This window comes from Thalassophryne amazonica, chromosome 18, assembly GCF_902500255.1.
Source record: "Thalassophryne amazonica chromosome 18, fThaAma1.1, whole genome shotgun sequence".
NCBI lineage: Eukaryota > Metazoa > Chordata > Actinopteri > Batrachoidiformes > Batrachoididae > Thalassophryne > Thalassophryne amazonica.
The window spans coordinates 30,121,232-30,142,479 of NC_047120.1; the positions used below are offsets into that span (position 1 = coordinate 30,121,232).

At 41.2% G+C, this 21,248-nt stretch overlaps 1 protein-coding gene across 1 annotated transcript in view; it reads left to right on the forward strand.

Moving 5' to 3' along the window:
• dock1 (dedicator of cytokinesis 1) overlaps window positions 1-21,248 on the forward strand; it is an 815,700-nt gene that overhangs the window by 156,248 nt on the left and 638,204 nt on the right.

The following is a 21,248-nucleotide window of genomic DNA, read 5'->3' on the forward strand; positions in this document are numbered from 1 at the left end:
TTTATGGGCACGTTTTGCTCCTGTAACATTTTTACCTGAGACCAAAATATGGCCATCGGGTATTGCGAAGATATACATGCTCATATGGCTGAGGGTACTTTAGCATTACATTCTATATTTTTTTTTATTCTGTATGGGCTCATTTTTCACTCCACCTGCAAGTCCTGCACCTCTATGAAAACACTAGAATCATGGCAGTAAGTAGCGTTAAGTCAAAATGGTGTTTTGTGCGTAAAATCGCAAAAAAGGTTTTTTTTTTTATTTCTTTAATTCTACATACACTGAAAAAATTGAAATCTTTATCGATATAATACTGAACAAGTGCCCACAAGTCTTAGCAGTATTGATGGGAAAGAGTGAGGAGAGGGACTCCACATGCTGAACAGACTAGAAGTATATTTCTTTTGTTGCTACAGTCCCTCTTGCCATAACTTTCCATTCTTTTTGTGCTCTACTCTCTCCCTCAGCCTAAAATTCAGCAAAAGATTCGTTAACTTTTTATGACATGACTGTTGGTCTCAGCTGAGTCATTCAAAGCCTCACAGTTGGCCCGAGGAGCTGAGAATAGTTGGTTTTTAAATGAGATGTAGAATAAAGTGATTTAGATCAAATATCTTTATATCTTTTTTTCCTGATTCTCATTCTGTTGGACCCATGTTAAATTGTAAAAGAACATTTAAAAAACCTTCATATCTATCTCTCTCTCTCTCTCTCTCTCTCTCTGTGTGTATATATATATACACTCAAATCTTGCGACATCTGTGGCATTGTGCTGTGTGATAAAACTGCACCTTTCAGAGTGGCCTTTTATTGTGGACAGTCTAAGGCACACCTGTGCACTAATCATGGTGTCTAATCAGCATCTTGATATGGCACACCTGTGAGGTGGGATGGATTATCTCAGCAAAGGAGAAGTGCTCACTATCACAGATTTAGACTGGTTTGTGAACAATATTTGAGGGGAATGGAGATATTGTGTATGTGGAAAAAGTTTTAGATCTTTGAGTTCATCTCATACAAAATGGGAGCAAAACCAAAAGTGTTGCATTTATATTTTTGTTGAGTATATATATATATATATATATATATATATATATATATATAAGTATAACATCACAGTGGTGGTAGCGATTGGCTTGCTTGGCTTCCAAATAGAAGGATCCCAGTTCACAGCTAGCCATGACCGTTTCTCCACGTACATCTGGAGTTGTATCAGGAAGGGCATGTTATGTAAAACTTGTGCCAAATCAATAGGTGGGTCTTAAATGAACTGTGTTGAAACTTAAACAATTCCAAATTGAAATAGAAAAAGTTTTAACACTAAAGGGCAAATGGTCTATAAACAATGTCATACTTAAGCAACATCACCTGTTTAGTCCCTCCTCATTCACTTCCTTCCAACTCATCAAGGAGCAGGTTCAACAGTGCTATGTCACTGTTATCTCTCTATAGACGTGGGCAGAGGCAACAGTTTTACAGGGTGGGACTTGAATGCAATAAACACGCACACATGGCCAGTCCAGCATGTAAACAACAGAAGAGCTGCTATGTTCATTTTTTTAAATATTTATATGGCCGTCAACTGGGTTAGCGCGCAGGTGGTGGCACTGTTTTTCCAAAGTGCATCTAACCTGGAAAGCAATGGTATACAAATAATGAATGTTTATAAGTTCAATGGTACGAATATTTCAAGAGGTGAAAGCTGGAACACACCATTCAACAAGGCAAATCCGAGTTGAATGGTATGTTCCAGCTGGACTCACACCTACCTTCGTGGTTGTGGTTCAAGCCCTGTGTTGGGTCCAGGATGCAATGATCATCAAAATTACAGCATACATGTTATACAAAATTAGGCTTGAGATTTTGATGGCATAATATCCTGATTCAAAAATGCAGCATATGCAGTAGAAACATTATTGGACTCCTCATTCATTCAGTATTTGATGCTAATATTATACAAATAATGAATGTTTATGAGTTCAATCGTACGAATATTTCATGAGGTGAAAGCTGGAACATACAATTCAATGAGGCGAAGCAGAGTTGAAATTTCCATTGAAATGTAAAAACATTCGTTATTTGTTTTATATAACGGCTAAAATAGATCATTGCCATTTGATATTTTATTAATTTGTAAACAACAGAAAAGTGACTTACATTTTGGTGTTCCACTGTGACGTGTAGTCCAGTGATGCTGCGCATTGACTTCGGAGTTCCATAAAAAATAAGACTGTGTAGTTCCTCTGTTCAGCCAAAAATCACATCAGCGTTTCATGTAAACAGCTCTTCATGCATCCAGACGGCTTACAGCGGAGTGGATTTGTGTGTGTGTGTGTGTGTGTGTGTATAGCAGCGTCAGTTAACTCAGTCAAATCATCATGTCGCTGTCCCGTGCACGCACACGCAACCGGCTCAGTCCAGCTGTGTACCTCCTCAGTGCAGCAAAAAAAAAAAAAGTCACGTCACAAATGAGTCCAGTTTTTCTTTCTCTTCCTGCTAACAGACAGCACAGTGGATTTGTTTTGTGTGTGTGTGTGTGTGTATCTTACAAGAATTAGCAGTGTCAGTTAGTTCAAATTATGTCTCAGGAGAGTCGTGTCCCCAGCGCGTGCACACACACACTCAACCTGGTCGGCGCTTGTGCATGTGTGAACAGCAAAAATAAAACTGTATACGTCCTCAGTGCAGCGAAAAAAAAAATCATGTCAGAAATTAGTGCAGCTTTTTTTCTCTCTTCCTGCTAACAATGTCCAGGCAGCACAGTGGATTGGTTTTGTGTGTGGGTGCGTGTGCATGTGCCTGCACGAGCATGCGTGGGCACGCACGTACTCATGCTCGAGCATGTGTGCGCGGCGTGCATGAGTATGCGCATGCGCTCACATGTGCATGCGTGACCACGTGTGCGCGTGCACGAGAGTGCAATGGGACCAAATATATGGAACCAAATTTCCACTCTAAATGGAACCAAGCCGCACTCTGAATGCAATGCAACACAAATGGGATGAATTAATCCATGTCATTTGACATACAAAGCACCAATCAAATGACAAGGATCCACGCAGCCGTTAGTTAAAAGAAAATAATAACTAAAAACTGTCCTGGAACTGCTTCTGCTTCAGATTCTGATTGACTCTCCATGTAAAATGTGACCAAATCTATAGCTCCTTGGCAGAGATAAATATAATGTCATGTTAAAATCCCCTCGCATACATGACCTTTTGAGAAGAGTGAAATGTCTTGTAAATCACTCCAGAGGTGTTATGTTCCAAAAAACAGCGTTTTTAGTTTGAGAAGTGTTTGTCACTAGCTTTTGCATAATATATGACAAAGAGGTTATATTTACACACAAACGAAACAGAGTTTGTAGCTAGCAAGACCACCCACTGGCATCACAGTGCCACTCTACTCTGACTGGCTGTCACGCCTGCCCCTCAAAAAAAAAAAGAATGAAACAGAATGTGACTTTTTAACATCTTAAAATACCTTTTAAAATAGGTCAAGGTTAGCCATCTTTGAACTTGTCCAAGGTCTCTGTCCCAAGAATGTTCCCTGTGAATTTGAAGATGGGCGGTAATAGGACTGGACTTATGCTGAGCAGAAACAGACAGACGGATGGACGCAAAGACTTTGCAATACCCAATGGACATATTTGATGGCCTCGGGTAAACATGACTTGTTAGTCAATTTTCCTGAAATGAGAAGAAATGGTCTGATCTGTCCTTTAATGTTTTAGATAGGTTAGATATGCCAGAAGAAGCAGAAAAAAATTGAAAACCATTTTTTATATAAAGTTTATTGCAACATCAATCAATCAATCAACTTTTTTCTTGTATAGCGCCAAATCACAACAAACAGTTGCCCCAAGGCGCTCCACATTGCAAGGCAAGGCCATACAATAATTATGAAACACAGTCTACGTCTTAAGCAACATAACCAAGGGATGGTCCAGGGTCACCCGATCCAGCCCTAACTATAAGCCTTAGCGAAAAGGAAAGTTTTAAGCCTAATCTTAAAAGTAGAGAGGGTATCTGTCTCCCTGATCTGAATTGGGAGCTGGTTCCACAGGAGAGGAGCCTGAAAGCTGAAGGCTCTGCCTCCCATTCTACTCTTACAAACCCTAGGAACTACAAGTAAGCCCGCAGTCTGAGAGCGAAGCGCTCTAATGGGGTAATATGGTACTACGAGGTCCCCAAGATAAGATGGGACCTGATTATTCAAAACCTTATAAGTAAGAAGAAGAATTTTAAATTCTATTCTAGCATTAACAGGAAGCCAATGAAGGGAGGCCAACACGGGTGAGATATGCTCTCTCCTGCTAGTCCCCGTCAGTACTCTAGCTGCAGCATTCTGAACCAACTGAAGGCTTTTTAGGGAACTTTTAGGACAACCTGATAATAATGAATTACAATAGTCCAGCCTAGAGGAAATAAATGCATGAATTAGTTTTTCAGCATCACTCTGAGACAAGACCTTTCTGATTTTAGAGATATTGCGTAAATGCAAAAAGGCAGTCCTACATATTTGTTTAATATGCGCTTTGAATGACATATCCTGATCAAAAATAACTCCAAGATTTCTCACAGTATTACTAGAGATCAGGGAAATGCCATCCAGAGTAACGATCTGGTTAGACACCATGCTTCTAAGATTTGTGGGGCCAAGTACAATAACTTCAGTTTTATCTGAGTTTAAAAGCAGGAAATTAGAGGTCATCCATGTCTTTATGTCTGTAAGACAATCCTGCAGTTTAGCTAATTGGTGCGTATCCTCTGGCTTCATGGATAGATAAAGCTGGGTATCATCTGCGTAACAATGAAAATTTAAGCAATACCGTCTAATAATACTGCCCAAGGGAAGCATGTATAAAGTGAATAAAATTGGTCCTAGCACAGAACCTTGTGGAACTCCATAATTAACTTTAGTCTGTGAAGAAGATTCCCCATTTACATGAACAAACTGTAATCTATTAGACAAATATGATTCAAACCACCGCAGCGCAATGCCTTTAATACCTATGACATGCTCTAATCTCTGTAATAAAATTTTATGGTCAACAGTATCAAAAGCAGCACTGAGGTCCAACAGAACAAGCACAGAGATAAGTCCACTGTCCGAAGCCATAAGAAGATCATTTGTAACCTTCACTAATGCTGTTTCTGTACTATGATGAATTCTAAAACCTGACTGAAACTCTTCAAATAGACCATTCCTCTGCAGGTGATCAGTTAGCTGTTTTACAACTACCCTCTCAAGAATCTTTGAGAGAAAAGGAAGGTTGGAGATTGGCCTATAATTAGCTAAGATAGCTGGGTCAAGTGATGGCTTTTTAAGTAATGGTTTAATTACTGCCACCTTAAAGGCCTGTGAAAAAACTTGCATCCTAATTACAGACTGACACAATCCAACCACCAGGAGCAGTGGGCAGCCACAGTCCGGCACTCAAGGATCAACTCCAGATGTAGAGACGCTGCCTTGGTCAGGGGGTAGACAAAGTGGCAGACCCTAAATAAGCATGTTTTTGATTATAGGAGGAAACTGGTGTGCCCAAAGTAAACCCACTCAACACAGAAAGGGCAGGAAGCGATCCCACAACCTTCTTGTTGTGAGGCATCAGTGCTAACCACTAAGCCATCGTGCTGGATCTAATCAGTATATGTAGCTGTTCACGACCTACATACAGAGATGTAGTACCAGCCCATGAATGAGCAGCTAATGCCGTGAAGGGTCACCAATGTGCAGGTTTTTGTTCCAGCCCATCACTTTGAGACTTTCAGCAGTTTGAAGGCTCTCCTAAAAGCTCAAGGACAAGTAGGACTCACAAAAAGAGTAGGAGGATGATAATTATTGTCAGTATATTTGCTTCCGCTGTGCTTGCTGAATGGTGCCAGGTTACATCAATAGTTTTACACCCAATCAGGCTTTGAATTATGGCTGATGTATTTAAAGCGACAAGTCATATGTTCCCAGAAATTTGTGTAAAATCATACAATTATATCTAGTGTACTGTTTGGAATCATTGCATTGTCCTGTCACTGTCAATTCCATCAACACTGCAAAAGATGGATCCTATCACATTCTGTTGTTTGGTTTGAAATTACAGCTAATAACAGGCAAATTGCTGGTTAGAGTTTTTACTGTTTCTGTGCTTCAAACACATGCTAAACTAAAAATTTGGTCCAAAGCACACAATACTGTTCTGAACCTAAAAAATACAGTAACATTTATAACAAAAACGCTAGTGTTAATTTTGTCAGACAAGACGAGACAAAATATATTTTTTCAGTGACCTTTTTCATGACGAAAATGAAACGATGACGATACTATGTCAGTGTTCTAAAATGCTGACTAAGACGAAATTATCATGCATTATTGTTGACGAAAGAAGATGAGACTAAAATGTTTTGCATGAAGTAAGTGAAGTGAAATCTCTCCATTTTCGTGTACATGCTCTTATGCTTTGAAAATGTTTCCAAAATGTGTCGCACTAATCAAGGCTGAACGCAACATCTAAAATGTACCACAGGTGCATTTGAGAATGCGTGGGACATTTGTGCATTCAAAATGTTCAAATATAACGCAATACTAAAATAACCTCAGCTGTGTGAGCATTGTGTTCTTTATAATTTGCAATATTTTCATATTTGACGTATTGTTTTACGTACAATTTGTACATGTTCATATCACATTATGATTTGTTTATGTTGTGCAAATCAAGGAATATTTGTAGCTCACGCTCGCATTTGCAGTTATTAATGAGACAAATTTAACTCCATAGTAAGTTCGCTTTGAGTTAGTAAAACTTAGCATGCAAGCTGTCGACAAAATTCAGGGTTTTCATGTATTCCATAATCCCTTGTGCGCCAGAGAGTCACTGCAGTCAAAACAACATAGAGAATCCACATGATGACAGTTGTAAATGAATATTATACTACAAAAATGTAATTTTTTATGCTTTTCATCACGTTAATAAGAGACTGCATACATGATATCCTGAAAACTTGCTAAAACAATTATAAAAATTAATCTGTGTCTGCTACGTTTGCGCGGAATTTAATAAACGCAAACCAAATTTCAGACATACAGTGAGTAAAATAAGTATTTGAACACCCTGCGATTTTGCAAGTTCGCCCACTTAGAAATCATGGAGGAGTCTGAAATGTTCATTTTAGGTGCATGTCCACTGTGAGAGACGATCTAAAAAAAAAAAAAAAAAAATCCGGAAATCACAGTGTATGATTTTTTTAAATAATTTATATGTATGTTACTGCTGCAAATAAGTATTTGAACACCTGCCAATCAGCAAGAATTCTGGCTCACAGAGACCTGTTAATTTTTCTTTAAGAAGCCCTCTTATTCTGCACTCTTTAGCTGTATTAATTGCACCTGTTTGAACTTGTTGATAAAAGACACCTGTTCACACACTCAATCAATCACACTCCAACCTGTCCACCATAGCCAAGACCAAAGAGCTGTCTAAGGACACCAGGGACAAAAGGTTGTTGTTGCTGTGATACGTGTTGTGATACTACAGGCTACAGGGGGTGAGCATTCTGCTACAGTTGCTACTGTCTTGTCTGCACTTACCGCCAAAACAACGCCATCCCCGTCTGCTCCTCGTCCTTGGCTTCATGGGAATCACTATCCATCACTCGTCATCCTCCTCATTTTTGGCTTTGGTGTGGATCGTGTTGTACGCTACAGTTTTTCATGTACGCATACTTGCTCCATGGTCACCGGCTAGCAAAAGCAACGCGACGCTCCCTCCGCCTGCTACCATGCTCCTGGATTTCGGCATTCACTCTGGACCAACTGACCACCTGGGGAACCTCTGTCAGCCCCGATATGTGAACAGAGGGGCTCGGCGGCGATTTATTTACGCTGGCCCCCAGACCGAGGGCTCAATTCCAAGCCTGTGGACAGCTGCTCGTACTGGCGCATACCCTGCGCGTCATCTGACACGTCATCAGAACAACGTCACTTCAGGGCATAAAAACTACAGTACTGTAGTCCTCGGGCAGCGCCGCAGCGGGCAATCAGGAAAACGCGGAGTGGATTTCAGCGTGCGCCGCCCTGTGGTAAAGTCCTCATCAAATCCAAGTTCAGCTGTTAAAATTGAACTTTTAAACTGTCAATCACTGACTAACAAGCATCCCTGATCCATAGCCATATAACTGAAAAAGGACTTGACTTCATGTGCCTGACAGAAACCTGGCACAACACAGATGTGTACTGCACACTGAATGAAACATGTCCACCGGGCTATTCATTCTTAGAAAAGGCCCGTGGCTCTGGTAGGGGTGGGGGCATCGCGGTTATTCATCGCTCTGATTTACATCTGTCCTCTGTCACTCTGCCTAAACTGTCTTCATTTGAATGCTTGGCTTTCACTTGTTCAAAACCACTACAAATGACAGTAATTCTCATATATCGTCCACCCAGACCACACTCAAATTTCGTTTCAGAGATAACTGAGCTCCTTCTGTCAGTCTGCACATCATCAAACATCATCATGTGATGATTCTTGGGGACCTGAATATTCATATTAATTCACCCCAAAGTCAGTATTCCACAGAGCTGACACAACTCATTGACTCACTGCACCTCACACAACATGTCAATGTTCCAACTCACACTAAAGGACACATTTTGGACCTCATCATTACAAACTCCCCCATAAAAAATCTTCATGTGTATGATCTGGGTGTTTCTGACAACAAGGTGATCTCACTGGACCTCCCTCTACAAGCCCATTACAGTAAAGCTAAACGCTTGATCCATTTTCGGAAAATAAATGACATTGATCCAGAACAACTGGCATCCGACCTATCTCATCTCACTCAAACTGCTAATAATTGCTCTCCAGGTGGACTACTATAACACTGGACTACGTCAAATCCTTGAGGTTCATGCTCCCCTGAAAACACAAGCTGTGTCCTTCTCCAAATCTGCTCCGTGGTACACTGGTGCACTGCATAGACAGAAGGCGGCTGGGAGGGTCCTTGAGAGGCGCTATGTAGCTTCAGGTCTAACTGTCCATAGAGATGCATACCGGCAACATCAAAAATCCTACTCCAAATCCCTCAGTCAAGCTCGTTCATATTACTACTCCAATATCATAAACAGTAATCCAGGTAATTCAAGACAACTTTCCACAACTGTAAATAAATTAAGACCCCCAAAACGTGCAAGAAATCAATACCAATGAACAGTGTGATGCATTTTTAGATTTTTTTCACATCTAAAACTGATATAATCCGTTGCTCTCTCAGCTCCTCTGGTGCCCCCAATTCCACCCCTGGTTCCCCAGCCCCCAATTTCACTAATTTCACTCCCACCACACAGAAACAGGTGGAGGCTCTCATCCATAAGATGACACCCTCCACCTGTCACCTGGATCCATTTCCCTCATCTCTGATTAAATCCCATGTGGTCTCTTTGAGCCCTCTCCTCACGCATATCATAAATCACTCTCTGCAATCCGGCTATCTGCCACAAACCCTTAAAACCGCCTTAATAAAACCTCTGCTAAAAAAACATACTCTCGACCCTGCACTACTTTCAAACTTCCGGCCCATTTCAAATCTTCCATTCCTCTCAAAAATCATAGAAAAAGTTGTTTCCACCCAAATGTTGTGTGGGCCGCCAGAAGAGGAGGTACTGCTGGCCCACCACCAGAGGGCGCCCTGCCTGAAGTGCGGGCTTCAGGCACGAGAGGGCGCTGCCGCCATGGACACAGCCGGGGGTGACAGCTGTCGCTCATTACCTCTTGACAGCTGTCACCCATCTACTCAACATCATCTCACTCCATAAAGACCAGACGTCATCCCCACCTCGTTGCCAAGATATCATACTTCATAGGAGGTACTACTCTCAGCCTTTTTTTGAGATTTATAAATCTGTGATTGTGAGTGTTTGCAGGAGAACCGGTCGTTTTGGTGGAGGCTGTGCATGACGGCGCTCCTTTTCCTCTGAGACCACTGCAACGTGTTGAGTGAGAGGTGGAGGTGGCGTTCCCACCGTTGTTGTTACTGGGTGTACACACACCCACACTTGACTGTCTTTGTTCTTCGCCAGCAGTACCAGATCCGACAGTCGGGGACAGTGATCACCTGGGAATTCGGGACTTGGCGGCTCCAGTATTCACTAGGTTCTGGGGCGGCGGAAATCGTGTGGTTCCGGCTCTTCTCAGGACAGACGTCTTCTATCCTCGAGCCTGCCCACACGTCACCTCTGTGTATTGACTGTTATGATATTCTGTGATTGTCTGTATGTTCGTTGTGCACATTCACAACATTAAATTGTTATATTTTGGCTCATCTATTGACCGTTCATTTGCGCCCCCTGTTGTGGGTCCGTGTCACTACACTTTCCCAACACCAAATCCATGATCACCTGCAATCTTCAAGCCTCTATGAGAAGTTTCAGTCAGGGTTCCGCTCTGCCCATAGCACTGAGACAGCCCTGGTCAGGGTCACCAATGATTTGCTGATGGCTTCTGACCAGGGCTCTCCATCCCTTCTCTTGCTCCTGGACCTCTCGGCCGCCTTTGACACTGTAGACCATACCATCCTTCTTCATCGACTCCAGCATTTCATTGGTCTTTCAGATACAGCACTCCAGTGGTTTCGGTCCTACCTGACTGATAGATCTGAGTATGTGGCCCTTGGGGAAGCCAGGTCGAGGCCCCACATTGCAACCTGTGGGATCCCCCAGGGGTCGGTCCTTGGACCGACCTTATTTTCCATCTATATGCTCCCCTTGGGCCACATCATCACCAGGCATGGAATATCCTTCCATTGCTATGCTGATGATACTCAGCTCTATGTCAGATTAGACCACATTTCCTCATTTTCCATTCACACTCTCACTGCCTGCCTGGAGGAGACAAGTATTTTCATTTTCTGGCCACAACATTCCATTATCAACATCTGTTACAAACTTGGGAGTCCGTTTTGACCCCAACCTTTCATTTGACATCCATATCCAGCATATCTGTAAGACAGCATTCTTTCATCTTAGGAACATTTCCAAACTCCGCCCCTCCTTGTCGTTGTCTGATGCTGAGAGGCTGGTCCACGCCTTTGTCTCCTCCAGGCTGGACTATTGTAATGCACTCCTCATCGGGATCTCTGGCAGAAATTTACAACGTCTCCAGTCCATTCAAAACTGTGCTGCCAGGATCCTGATGGGGGTGCCAAAAACTCAACACATTACTCCCATCCTCAACAAACTCCATTGGCTTCCTGTTAGGTTCAGGGTGGAATATAAGATCTGCCTCCTGACCTATCAGTGTCTCTACGGCGGTGCACCAGCGTACCTCAAAGAACTTCTGTCCCCCCATGAGCCCATGAGACGCCTCCGCTCAAACAACAGTCACCTCCTCCAGGTCCCCAAAACCAAGCTCCACACAATGGGGGACAGAGCCTTTCAGGCAGCAGCACCATGCCTGTGGAATACCCTGCCCATCCACCTGAGGGCGCCACAGTCAGTGGACTCTTTTAAATCAAATCTTAAAACGTTTTTATTTCAGAAAGCTTATGAATTATAGTTGCTAATTTTAACTGATTTTTAATTGATCTTGTTTTATTTGTATTGTTGTTGATTGTTGTTTTATGCTTTTTGTTTAACCTCTGTGGCACTTTGAGATTTGTTTACAAATGTAAAGTGCAGTATAAATAAAATGTATTATTATTATTATTATTATTATTATTATTATTATTATTATTATTATTAAAACTGTAGACCTGCACAAGGTCTGGGATGGACTACAGGACAACAGGCAAGCAGCTTGGTAGAAGACAACAACTGTTATGATTATTTATTAGAAAGTGGAAGAAACACAAGATGACTGTCAATCTCCCTCGGTCTGGGATTCCATGCAAGATCTCACTTTGTGGGGTAAGGATGATTCTGAGAAAGCTCAGATCTACACAGGAGGACCTGGTCAATGACCAATGAGCTGGGACTACAGTCACAAAGATTACATTACAACCCCTGGCAATAATTATGGAATCACCGGCCTCGGAGGATGTTCATTGAGTTGTTTAATTTTGTAGAAAAAAAGCAGATCACAGACATGACACAAAACTAAAGTCATTTCAAATGGCAACTTTCTGGCTTTAAGAAACACTATAAGAAATCAAGAAAAATAATTGTGGCAGTAACGGTTACTTTTTTAGAACAAGCACAGGGAAAAAAATATGGACTCACTCAATTCTGATGAATAAATTATGGAATCACCCTGTAAATTTTCATCCCCAAAACTAACACCTGCATCAAATCAGATCTGCTTGTTAGTCTGCATCTAAAAAGGAGTGATCACACCTTGGAGAGCTGTTGCACCAAGTGGACTGACATGAATCATGGCTCCAACACGAGAGATGTCAAACAAAGGAGAGGATTATCAAACTCTTAAAAGAGGGTAAATCGTCACGCAATGTTGCAAAAGATGTTGGTTGTTCACAGTCAGCTGTGTCTGAACTCTGGACCAAATACAAACAACATGGGAAGGTTGTTAAAGGCAAACATACTGGTAGACCAAGGAAGACATCAAAGCGTCAAGACAGAAAACTTAAAGCAATATGTCTCAAAAATCGAAAATGCACAATAAAACAAATGAGAAACTGGAGTCAACGTCTGTGACCGAACTGTAAGAAACCGCCTAAAGGAAATGGGATTTACATACAGAAAAGTTAAACGAAAGCCATCATTAACACCTAAACAGAAAAAAACAAGGTTACAATGGGCTAAGGAAAAGCAATCGTGGACTGTGGATGACTGGATGAAAGTCATATTCAGTGATGAATCTCGAATCTGCATTGGGCAAGGTGATGATCCTGGAACTTTTGTTTGGTGCTGTTCCAATAAGATTTATAAAGATGACTGCCTGAAGAGAACATGTAAATTTCCACAGTCATTGATGATATGGAGCTGCATGTCAGGTAAAGGCACTGGGGTGTCATTACATCATCAATAAATGCACAAGTTTAAGTGCAACAAAATACTAGTGATGTGTTGGAGCGTTCTTTTGTTTTTCATGATTCCATATTTTTTTCCTCAGAATTGAGTGATTCCATATTTTTTTTCCCTCTGCTTGGTCTAAAAAAGTAACCGTTACTGACTGCCACAATTTTTTTTTTCCTGATTTCTTATAGTGTTTCTTAAAGCCAGAAAGTTGCCTTTTGAAATGACTTTAGTTTTGTGTCATGTCTGTGATCTGCTTTTTTTTTTTTTTTTTTTTTACAAAATTAAACAACTGAATGAACATCCTCCGAGGCTGTTGATTCCATAATTTTTTGCCAGGGGTTGTAGTAAGACATGATGCTGTCATGGTTTAAAATCCTGCAGGGCAGCAAGGTCCCCCTGCTCAAGCCAGCACATGTCCACGCCCGTTTGAAGTTCACCAGTGACCACCTGGATGATCCAGAGGAGGCATGGGAGAAGGTCATGTGGTCAGATGAGACCATAATAGAGCTTTTTGGAATCAACTCCACTTACCATGTTTAGAGGATGAGAACAACCCCATGAAAACCATCCCAACCATGAAGCATGGGGGGTGGAAACATCATATTCTGGGGTTGCTCTTCTGCAAAGGGGACAGGATGACTGCACCGTATTGAAGGGAGGATGGATGGGGTCATGTATTGCGAGATTTTGGCAAACAACCTCCTTCCCTCAGTAAGAGCATTGAAGATAGGTCATGGCTGGGTCTTCCAGTATGACAGTTACCCCAAACACACAGCCAGGGCAACTAAGGAGGGGCTCCTTAAGAAGCATTTCAAGGTCCTGGAGTGGCCTGGCCAGTCTCCAGACCTGAATTCGATAGAAAATCTTTGGAGGGAGCTGAAACTCCAAACCTGAAAGATCTGGAGAAGATCTGTGTGGAGGAGTGGACCAAAATCCCTGCTGCAGTGTGTGCAAACCTGGTGAAAAACTACAGCAAGCGTTTGACCTCTGTAATTGCAAACAAAGGCTACTGTACCAAATACTAACATTGATTTTCACAGGTGTTCAAATACTTATTTGCAGCAGTAACATACAAATAAATTATTAAAAAAAATCCTACATTGCAATTTCCGGATTTTTTTTATTTTTTGATTATGTCTCTCACAGTGGACATGCACCTAAGATGAAAATTTCAGACCCCTCCATGATTTCTAAGTGGGCGAACTTGCAAAATCGCAGGGTGTTCAAATACTTATTTTCCTCATTGTATTATATATATTAGTCTGGAACAAAGAAGACTAACAGTGTTATAAAGAACAATAATCAAGACGTTAAAGAGCAAACTTCACTTTCCCCCAGAACGACATGATCAGGAAGCGAGCGTAGCTCACAGCAGCTCCCGTTGAAAATAACAAATGCAATAATAACATCTATAAATCTAGAGAATATATTCATGAGAGTTTTAGCCACAATATAAAAATAGTTTTATGTTGCGATGTTAATGGTGTTGTCCGTGTACAGCGGTTAAAGTGCAGCCCGATCAGAATGTCTCAATTCATTTCTCAATGTTACTGAGATCTCGCAGCGCGGAAAACTCTTTGAAACCTGAAAAGGGTGGAAGACTCCAGAGGTGTTATCATGTTACAAAAACAGCATTTTCAGTTTTACAAGTGTTTATTTCTGGTTAGCTTTAACATAATATACTATTTGATGGCCTCGGGTAAAAATCATTTTTTAAAATGTCTCCATTTTGTTTGATTCTGCTCACTGCTGTCATCTCGTCCATCTCCTGTCTGCAGGGGGGAGGGGGCATTGATAGGGCTAATATTTTTGAAGAAACTATTGATATTAGCTAGCATTGCTAATTATATTTTGGATTCACACGTCATTCCAGCAGGAGGTGATAAATCATTTATATATTAAGAGTATGCATCTGTGTGTCTAAGTTCAAAGTAAGTACATAATATAATAGTAAATATGTCAAAAATACATGGATGACACAAGAAAGTGAAAACATTTACATTGTGGTCTATTTGAAAATCAAATGGAAAAAATAGACATAAAAATGAAATATAATAACATTGATGATAATAATAGTGTGTATATGATAACAAGAACCTAAACAATTTCTAAATACATTAAGACAGTAAATTGACATTAAAAAAATGATGTAATTAGCAGGGGAAAAAAGGGCTGAGATCTTCTTCTAGAAGCTGTTAAAGGTTTAAGGGTTGAAAACATTTTGGACTGACACACTATTCCAACTCATTATATAAACTTTGCATAATTTATTACCACCCTTGAAAAATGTCAGCTGCCTATTTTATAAACACTATCCAATCTAGAACCCGTGGATCCCCACAGACGACACGCTGGTATTTCAATTTAATTGGCTCAAGTTATGGGTCTTGCAATAGATAAAAACATTACAAATCTTGAATGATTCATTTTATTTGATCCTGCTTTCCTTTAACAAATTTCCAGCCAATTCTGAACATGCAGATATAATAACTAGATTCAACAAAGCGCTGTGGATTTACAAGAAAACCGAATGTCTAAAACACAAGCCTTCAATCATTCAACAATTGTGTTTTGTCAGATGATAACATTTGTTATTTCATGTGTGAAACACTATATTGACTGAAATGGTAATCAGAAATAATCAAAAAGTCTAAAATGTCTCAACTGAAATGAGACTAAAATACATTTTCTTTTGACTAAAACTAGACTAAAATAGCCAGACGTTTAGTTGACTAAAACATGACTAAATAAAAATGGTATGTGAATGACTAAATATGACTAAAACTAAAAATGACATATGACAAAAGACTAAATTAAAAACACGTACAGAATTAACGCTAATACGCTACTGGCTATAATTTGTCATTACTGTGTCGTTTTTGCTAAAGATCATTCTAGCTATGAAATGTATATACATGAACTATGTTGTTCACAGTGAGTAAAAGTTGTTAATGGCAACAGGTAGAAAGAGCACCATACACGTTTCAAAGCTGCTGTCTGCTGCTGTCTGCTGATGTGTACATACAGTTATATGCAAAAGTTTGGGCACCCCTGATTATTTCCATGATTTTCCTTTATAAATCATTGGTTGTTTGGATCAGCAGTTTCAGTTAAATATATCATAAAGCAGACAAACACAGTGATATTTGAGAAGTGAAATGAAGTGTATAGGATTTACAGGAAGTGTGCAATAATTGTTTAAACAAAATTAGGCAGGTGCAGAAATTTGGGCACCAAAATAGAAAAAATACATCAATATTTAGCAGATCCTCCTTTTCGAGAAATAACAGCCTCTAAATGCATCCTATAGCTTCCAATGAGACTCTGGATTCTGGTTGAAGATATTTTGGACCATTCTTCTTTACAAAACATCCCAGGTTTGTTGGTTTCCGAGCATGGACAGCCCACTTAAATCACACCACACATTTTCAATAATATTCAGGTCTGGGGCCTGAGATGGCCATTCCAGTACGTTGTACTTGTTCCTCTGCATGAATGCCTTAGTATATTTTGAGCAGTGTTTTGGGTTGTTGTCTTGTTGAAAGACCCAGCCCCGGCACAGCTTAAATTTTGTCACAGATTCATGAACATTTTTCTCAAGAATCTGGTGATATTGACTGGACTCCTTGTGACCCTCAACTTTAACAAGATTCCCAGTACCTGCACTGGCCACACAGCCACACAGCATGATGGAACCACCTCCAAATTTTACTGTAGGTAGCATGTGTTTTTCTTGGAATGCTGTGTTCTTTTTCTGCCATGCATACTGCCCCTTGTTATGTCCAAATAACTCAATTTTAGTTTCATCAGTCCACAGCACCTTATTCCAAAATGAAGCTGGCTTGTCCAAATGTGCTTTAGCAAACTTCAAGTGACTCTGTTTGTGGCATATATGCAGAAAAGGCTTCCTCTGCATTACAGCATCTCCTTGTGCAAAGTGCACTGTATAGTTGAACGATGCACAGAGACACTATCTGCAGCAAGATGACGTTGTAGGTCTTTGAAGCAGGTCTTTGGGTTGACTATGACTGTTCTCACCATCCTTGGCTTCAGTTTATCTGAGAATTTTCTTGGCCTGCCACTTCAGACGTTAACTAGTACTGTGCCTGCAGTCTTCCATTTCCTCGCTATGTTCCTCACAGTGGAAACTGACAGCTGAAATCTCTGAGATAGCTTTTTGTATCCTTTCCCTAAACCATGATGTTGAACAATCTTTGTTTTCAGGTCATTTGAGAGTTGTTTAGAGGCTCCCATGTTGCCACTCATTGGAAGAGATGCAAAGAGGGAAAACATTTGCAAATGGCCATCTTAAATACCCTTTCACATGATTAGATTCACCTGTGTTTAGGAGGTCAAGGGTCAGTGAGCTTACCAAACCAATTTTGTGTTCCATTAGTGCTAAATGTATTCAAATCAGTAAAATGACAAGGGTGCCCAAATTTATGCACCTGCCCAATTTTGTTTAAATAATTATTCCACATTTTCTGTAAACACTAGAAACTTAATTTCTCTTCTCAAATATCAGTGTGTTCGTCTGCTATATGATATATTTAACTGAAATTTCTGATCCAGACAACCAACGATTTAAAAGGAAAATCATGAAAATTATCAGGTGTGCCCAAAGTTTTGCATACAACTGTATATTGGCTTTTCTCAGCCAGATCTTATACAATCAGGTGCAGAGACTACAGTCACAATGTATAAATGAATAAATAAATAAATATGGTAAAGTAACCAAAGTTTCATCAGTCCTCCTGAGTTTGTTTTCCCCTTTCCATCATGACATCATGAGCAAAAGTAGCTCAGTTAGGCAGGAAAGCAGCCTATTTGGCAGGACAAGATGTCATCTTAAAGCCACGTTCACACCAGACACCATGCCACGCCACAAATTCATCATTTGGTGCAGGAGCTGTGTCTGAATGACGGCCGATTTCAGCGGTACTTTCGCCTCTCCAGGACCCAGTTTGAGGACCTCCTGTCCCCTTCGTGCGCGCACATGTGAACAAAGAAAAAAAAAAACTGGCGGCTGCTGCAGTTCATCACTCTCCCCCCAAACTCTGTCATAATTGTGTTATAAACCAGTTACCATTTGTTTTATTATGCATCCGTGTAGTTAATAAAATTATCTTCACGGATGATTCGTTCGCATGCACACATGTGAACAAAGAAAAAAAACTGGCTGCTGCTGCAGCCAGTTTTGTGAGCCAGTGCAGGACATGTCCACATTAAGTATAACATCCAGACATCTCCATGTCACTACATATCCAGTCCCTAATTTGTTATCGCGGTGCGACAAGACAAAAAAGTTCAGATTTTTCAACTTGGGGAAGAGGGCGACGTGACACGATGCAACGCAATATCGCGCCACAAACGCGCCAGTCGCTCAAAATCCATTGCGTAGCATTGCATGGCTTGGACTTTGTGATGCCACACCGCATCCTTCCATAGGGATTACATGGCAACCTCTTGCCGCTGTCGCTTGCGTGGCATCCGGTGTGAACGTGGCATTATAGTCCACCTTTGATTTGAATTTACATAGCAAGAAGCATGACGGCTGGTAGTCAATGTGCAAAATGTTTGCCCTGGACTTTTGAGAGCTGTTAGGGCCTAGTTATAAAATCTCCATTATACTGGCAGATGTCAGAAACCTTTCATTTTGCCATTAAGAATATAGTTTTTTCTTACATGCTTGCCTCGTAAGTCATTGCTCAAGCAACCGCATCACCAGTAATCCATCTGTTAATTAAACTGATTATTCTGTATAGATGAGATTTTTTTTTTTTTTTGATAATTTGACATGCAGTTTGAACAACGCTGCCTATCAGAGGGATTTGTAGGGGCAGAGACACGAGGACGGCTTCCACAATATTATTGTGATGAAGCTATACTGGCATCTTCACTCTGTCCCACATGTGAACGGACAGAGAAGCAGGTGTTCCAGTTACAGCTACATATCAGAAAGCTTTCAGCTACACCGCTGAGATATATGTCACCTGGAACAATATGGGTCTTCAACAGTGAAAGTAAACAAGGTTTCTCATAACTGATTTAGCTAACATCTGAAGACGGGTCTGTGTGTCTCACTGAGGAGAAAATTGGTTTGTCTGCTTAACAGTAGAGCATTTATCAGTGCTGTAGCTGGTCACCTTAAATTCATCTGTAGGTCGTTTGATTCATAATTATTCAGAGCTGTCCTCTTAAAGCCCCGTTTACACATAGATGGTAAGAGCTCCCGGAAGCGTCCCGGAAGAGTTTTTGGCCGTCTTAAGGATCACACGCCGTTGTTAATGCCGGCACTAGGGGGCGTGGCTTAGTTCTGGCTTTACTGGGAATCGTTGAAAAAATTATTCAACATGTCGAATAATTCTGGGAGCGCTCCCGGAGAATTCGCGTGACGACGGAGACAACGCGAACAACGGTGTTTGATACTTTTTAATTGCCATTTCATCCTGCCCCTCCCTGTAGTGCCGCAGTTTACACCGCCGTAATTGGCGGCCGGCGTTGTATCCCTAACCAATGGCGTGTAAAACGGCAAAAGAGCCCACATCGGTGTCCTCAAGGGCGTTTTAAACGGCGACAGAGGCAGACAAAATGGCGGCGCTAGCAGACAGTACGCCGTTCTAAATGCCACCTCCCGGTTAACGGCGTTCCAAACGGCCAATAGGCGGCGGTCAATATAAAAACGCTAGCGCGCTGCATGCAGGCCTCTCACTCGCGGCCAGCTCCAGATATTTTTGCAGAGAAGCTCCAGTTGCCTCTCTGCATACTGGATTTACCAAGAGGTCTGGTTCAGAAGCAGAGGAGAGGTCTGTGGTGAAGACGAGCAACACGTTGAGGAGGGGGAAAAGGAGAGGAAAAGAAAAGGCTGAGAGATGAGCTCCCTCCCCCTGCAGTGACAGCTGCTTCAGCCTGTTATACTCTGGGGGCGGTGCCTATATGCAAAAATTCCTGGAGTAATGCAGGATTTGCCTGGATAAATCCAGCGGTACACAGGGCATTATCGGCGGCAGCAGAACACCGCCGTTCTCACGCGCGTCTTAACCTGCGATTGTAAAGGATAGAACTGGGTATTAACCCCCATTGCCTGACGTGTGCCGGATGCTACGGCGTCAAAACGCTGCTTTATTCGACGGATTTAGCGTTGTTTTATCCGCGTATTTGCGGCTAGTACGGCGCTCAAAATGCCGGCGAAATGCTCCGCCCCTTTCCACCGCAAAAACAGCCGGAACTACCGCGAACTTCGGTCTACGTACTACCCGCCGACAAAACCGTCTATGTGTAACCTGGGCTTTAGCATCACAGTCTCAGCTCTCTCCAAGACTGATTGTGACTCTGGCAATGATGGCATAGTTTGCATATTCCATCACAAATATTGCCCACTGTTTTGTAAAAACTGCTTGAAAGAGTCTTCGGCTAGTTGGGACATTATTATGAATTCTTTCATTGTGAGAAACAAATGTTTTTAGGTACATTTAAGAGATGAAAGTGCTTTAAATAAAGAATTCAACTCAAACAGTACCAAATAACAGCAAGTCATGTCAAAGCATTATACACGTGCCAGGTCGAGACCAGGGGTGGGCAACAGTGGGCCATGAAGAGCAGGAAAAACTAGAAAAAAAAAAACTATTTCTTTGTTTCCAAAATGTATGGTGCCCTTGGCTTTATTGCAATATTGTATGTATGTATATGTTAAGCAGAAAGCAGACACACATTTGCGGTTGGAAGTTTAAATACCCTCATCAAGGACATGAATGTCATGGTAATTTAGGGCTTTTAATGATGTATTTGAACTGTTCTTTTGCAGGAGTTGAATGACTGTGCAGCATACATCACTAATGAGTTAAAAAAAGAGTTGGGTGCACAATTTTTAATTTATTTTGGATCTTTCCTCTCCACACAGGGTCAAAATTATACATACAGGGTCAAATATATTCACTAATGTTTTCATATGTGGTACTGAATGTTCTACAGTATCTCTTAGCTGCTGATCATGATTGACTACAACTGGTAGTTTCTCTTTGCCAGCATAAAAAGGATGTGTTTGACAGCACTTATTGGAGTGTCCAATACTCAGAACAATGGGGAAGTCCAAATAACTCAGGGAAGATCTCAGAAGGAGAATTGTAGATTTGCACATTTTGGGAAGGTCTCTTGGAGCCATTTGTAAACAACTGCAGATTCCAAGATCATCAGTTCAAACAGTTGTACATTTGTCACTACTTTGCCAAAGTCTGGAGGAGACCCAAACTGTCATTCTCAGATGAGAGAAAATTGGTTATGAT